The sequence below is a fragment of the Peromyscus maniculatus genome, chromosome 14 (genome assembly GCF_049852395.1).
Source record: "Peromyscus maniculatus bairdii isolate BWxNUB_F1_BW_parent chromosome 14, HU_Pman_BW_mat_3.1, whole genome shotgun sequence".
Classification (NCBI taxonomy): Eukaryota; Metazoa; Chordata; class Mammalia; order Rodentia; family Cricetidae; genus Peromyscus; species Peromyscus maniculatus.
Window position 1 is genome coordinate 86,140,731 of NC_134865.1, and position 5,324 is coordinate 86,146,054.

General features: G+C 37.8%; 1 pseudogene; it reads right to left on the minus strand.

Moving 5' to 3' along the window:
- Window positions 1–595: 595 nt before the first annotated feature.
- LOC102903713 (immunoglobulin heavy variable 3-72 pseudogene) lies at window positions 596–3,392 on the minus strand (annotated as a pseudogene).
- Between the last annotated feature and the right edge of the window lie 1,932 nt (window positions 3,393–5,324).

A 5,324-nucleotide genomic window follows, 5' to 3' on the forward strand; every position in this document is an offset into this window, starting at 1 on the left:
ATTTTGTCAATGTCTCTGTAAGAAAGTCCATCAGAAATGGAACTATATAATTATTTTAATGTAATTAATATAATATAAAATGGATTTTTGTCAAAATCAGGAAATTCTTTTATTAAAATGACCCTCATTGTACAAAAAATTCTTATATTTTATTTAAATAATAGCTTCATATCACACAAATATATTACAAATATGCAAAATATGCAATGTATATGCATTGCTGCAACATTCAAGTCTCAAAGTATTGTTTTAGAATAAAACTGTAATGTGATTTTAAAAGGAAACCCAAAGTGCCTCTACCATAGAAGTTCAACATCTTATAATGTTCAACAAATTGCAAAGAAATATGTCTAAATACAGCATATACTTGAAAAGAAAACATATCTGTGTTTTTAAGATTTTCTATTCTTGTCTCCAGGATTTTCCTCTTGCCAAATAGAAATTTACACCCACATTACAGTTTCTCATAGTTCAGCCATTTTGTACAGTTGCCACTTTCCAATGCAGAGACTTCTGTGGTAGATACAGCTTTATATGTTTCAGAGAACTTTCTTGAGAAAATTACTGAATGGAGAAATAATACATCCTGGCCTTTTTATCTGGCCCAGAGCGCCCCCTGTTGGTGCTGAGCACCCTGGCAAGGAGGTTTGTGTCTGGGCTCACACTGAAGTCCCCTCACTGTGTCTCTTGCACAGTAGTAAGTGGCAGTGTCCTCAGCCTTCAGGCTGTTCATTTGCAGGTAGAGGGTGTTTTTGGAATCATCTCTGGAGATGGTGAACCGGCCCTTCACAGACGCACTGTACTCTGTTGTGTAACTATTAGCTTTGCTTCTACTCACTGCAATCCATTCCAGTTCCTTCCCTGGAGCCTGGCGGAGCCAGTACATATAATAGTCACTGAAGGTGAATCCAGAGGCTGCACAGGAGAGTTTCAGGGAATCCCCAGGCTGTACCAATCCTCCTCCAGACTCCACCAGCTGCACTTCACATTGGATATCTGTAATAGTAGAGAATTCTGCTCAGGAAAATGTTACACACACCCACTGTCCCTCTTACTCATGCCCATCTCTTATTCATGCTCCCCCACACTCAGCATCTCTTATTCCCATAAATAACCTTTTACAAGAGTTACAAAGAAAATGCAGTTCAGCCACAACTTCATGGTGAGAGGTCTGTGTTTAGTGCTGATCCCCGAATGGTAAGACCAGGGAACTCAGGACTGGGCTCCTCTGCTAGAGCTACAGGGTCGTGTCAGGGTTCCTTTTCACAAGCAGAGGGAAACCTAATTTGCATTTCTTCCCGCTATATCATCAGCTCTAGGGTTGAAGTAGAAGATGGTGCAGACTTTAGTACAGAATGCAGAGATGAAATGGGTGAGTTAGGTAGGATTAGCAGTGTTACACAATTGCTTATTGTGTGCATGTGATAAACCATTCAGTGTTTTGTGATTTAACCATGTCCACAACTCTGCTTCATAAGTATAATAATTATTTCAAAATTTAAGGATAATTGATATAATGCTCAATTATCAATGAGTAGAAATATTAAAGTCAAGAAACACCTCTGAGAACTTAATTCAGTAGCATGCACATTTTCCAAGACTCTGTACCAATTCACCTTCCTACCAGAAATGTGTTACTTTCTTTGTATCTTCACTGTTATTTGACATTTGCTTTCTTGATAAAAAACCATTCTGATTTGAGTGAAATGGATTAAAGACATTCTTTACATTTTCTACTCTCTGGTGCCTAAGGATATTGAACATTGTTTCATATATGTATTGGCCATTTATATTTCTTCTTTGGAGAATCATCTGTGGTTAATTTTTCTATATGTTGATTTTATCATTTGGTTTTTGTGGGTTAAGGTTTTGATTTAGTATAGATTCTAGATACTAATATCCACCAAACATACACCTGACAAAGATTCTCTCCTGTTTTCTAGTAAACATTTAAAAATATCTAATACCATTAGTCATCAAGTAATGCCAAATTAATTATAATTTGAAATTTCCTCTCAACCAAGGAAGGATGGATAATATTGAGAAAATTAGTGACAGCAAATTCTACCAATGTGTCTAAAGTAGAATCTTTCATCATTGTTGGTGGGAAAGTTAATGCTGATGCAATGGAAATCAGCGCATTGACTCTTTAAAGAACTAAAATTTAAAATGGAAATAAAAAATATTCACAAAAATTATGGATTAGAATCTTCCTCGATATCCATGAACTAATGATTAAAATAGAAATCTGGTAAATATACACAGCATAATTGCATTTGCCAGTGAAGAAAAAGGAAATCGGTTTTCAGGATAATCGGTAAAACTGGGAAACATTTTTGAGTGAGGTGCTCAGGCTCAGAATGTCAAACTTCACATTTTTTCATTCATATGAGGATCTTTGTTCTAAATTTTTTGATAAATGGGTTGTAATTTAGTATGGTTACATGTACTATCATAACTTGAAAACCACTTATAATAGGTATGGCCAACATGAATTTTAAATAGTTTTGTTAAATAATATCTGAGAAATTTTCATCCATGTATGTAATATATTTTAATGATAACCAAACTCATTCAATGCCACCAGACACTTCCCAGAACCATAAATAATTCTCCCTCCTAAGTTCAAGTCCTCTCTTCAATTAACTAATAACTCACCACAGAGTCTAACTAGTATTATAATGTGCATCTGTGTGTAGGACCATCCCCTTGGGGCATGGACAACTAATCATATTCCATCTCCACAAAGAAGAGTGACCCTCCCTCAGTAGCAACCATCTATCAAAAGGTTCCAGCCAGGGGTAGGGACTCAGAAACTTTTCTGCCATCCATGCTGGAATTTTTGACTAGCCTGATTTTTCATAAGTTGTGTGTAAAAACACTGGTCCTCTGAAACCAAGTGTCCAGTGGTTGTGTCATGTCAGGAATGTCAACATTTCACAGAACTCCTTCCCATCCTGTGGCTCTTAAATTCTTTCTGTGCCCTCTTCCATGATATTCCCTAAGCCTTTGATTGGAAGTTAATGCAGATGACCTATGTACTTATGGTATAGTGTTAACATGTCTTCCCCGTGAGATTTAGTGGTTGATGAAGGAAAACCCTTTAATAATAGCACACAACTATTTCTGGCTAATTCACAAAGGAGATCCAGCCTCTCAGATAGAGACATTTACCACCTTATATAGACCTGAGACTTATCCATCCACACATACCAGCATCCTTGAGTTTCTCTCTGGTTCCAGGTTAAACTTTGAACAATTTAAACAGAGACAGAGGACTGCAAGTCTGGCCACCTGGGCAGATTGGAGATTTGCACAGCAGGGATATGGTCAGAATCATTTCTTAACTACACCCGTGTTATTCTTTTCCAATAGTTGTTACCTAGGATCATGTTGCCCACCTGGAATTTTATAGAAAAAGACTTGATGGTGGTGTCATCTGCTCTGGCCAGAGCTTCCCTATAGAGACATATTATTTAATTTGGGGAGGAGCTCAATGGCTGCTTGTAAAGCAAGATAGTTTCCTTTTGTTGTGGAAATGGAGCCTCATTGGAGGGCAGCCCTCATAAGCAAACATTTACAGAAGTTGTTTCCCTGAAACTCTACACTTCCAATTATGCTATAGACTTTTCTAACAAGTCAGGTCACGATACTACTCATCTTACAATCGGATTAGTGGCAGTGTTCCTTTAGCTAAATTCTATTTTGTGTAACTTATTTTTTTCTAAGTTAGTTGATAGTGAAGTCTTCACAGCATCAATTTTATTACTTCAGGGTTCTCCTGCATCACTTCTGGGTGTTCAAAGTCACATATTCTCAGTGTGTGGACAAGTTATGAGTTCATACAATTTTCCCAGTCCCTGGGAAGAAAATTCCTCTGACCAAGTTTGACAGCAGCACAAACTAAATGTGTAAACATAGATGTGTGGAAGGCAGTTTGTCAGTACAGCCACTGAAAACAATAACACCAGCATTTTCTCCATCCCTAGGGCCCATGACCTTCCCAGACCCAGACTTCCAACAAAGCTACAATATAGATACTAAGTCCCTCCTGTGGGACAAACCTCAAACACAACAAGAAAGTCATTCATCACCCCGTAAACATCACGCCACGATTGAACCAGTGGGTTCACCTTACTGGTAGCTTGATATTGACAGTACCATGCTTGACATCTAATCCAGATCTATAAGAAAACAAAAGCCATGGTTGTGTTGTTTTCTTTTGCTATAATCAGTGTTCTAGAGCTCCCCAAGGACACAGGCCACTGCTTTTGTTCTTGGTTATTCCCCAGATCAAGATGGTAAGACCTCATTGATTAAGAATTCATACATTCTGGATATAGGACATAAGGAACTCAAGCTGGAACTGAATTGGAAATGCCCTTCTAGCATACCAGTGCTTGTATTTCCAAAAGAGCCTGTGCAGAGTACAGAGGGTGAAAAATCATCAATAGTATTTCCCAGATGTGCACAATCTACAACACTTCCTTGGCAAGACAGATGTATTCATTGGCAAACAAGTGGCAAGGCTCTTTTGGGGTAACCAAAATTTCTTTTATTTGAAATTGAGTGATGAGACAAAGGAGATAATACATTCCTGGTTATCATATTTTCACTGAATATACAATTTTTATAAATATATTCTGATCACAAATCACCACTTATCTCCTCTTGAATCTAATCTTACTTCCTTACTTTAGAAAACAAAAAATCAAATAAAACAAAAGTTAAACAATAATAGATGGAAAGGAAAAAACACAAGAAGCATAGATACACACACACAACACCCACAAAAACAACAACAGCAACAACAGAAGACTCGTGATAAGCAAAAGACAATGTAAAAACAAAACATAAAACAAAGCAAAAAACCCATAATGGCAAACAAACAACAACCCTCCCCCAAACCCTAAGAAAGCATATGAGACAAAACATCTCTGAAAATATCATTGAGTTTGTTTTACATTTGCCATTTACTGCTGCGCATGTGCCCTGCCCTTAGGTGTGGCTTGTGTGCCCACAGAGACGCTATTGGAAGAATCTATTTTTCCTTTGTTAACAGTTGTCATTTGGACACATCTGTATTAGGGATGGGGGCTTGTGTTACTTTTTCTTCTCAGCACTGGGACCTCACATAGCTTGTACCTGTGCAGGAATTGTTCATTCTGCTACACTGTGTGAGCTCATGTGTGTGTCAGTCCTGTTATGGTTGGAAAGCAGCTCCATTTTCTTGGTGTTTTCAATCCCCACTGGCTCTCACATTCTTTCTCCCACACCATCTGCATTGATCCCTGAGCCCAGAGTGGATGAGTTTGATGAAGACA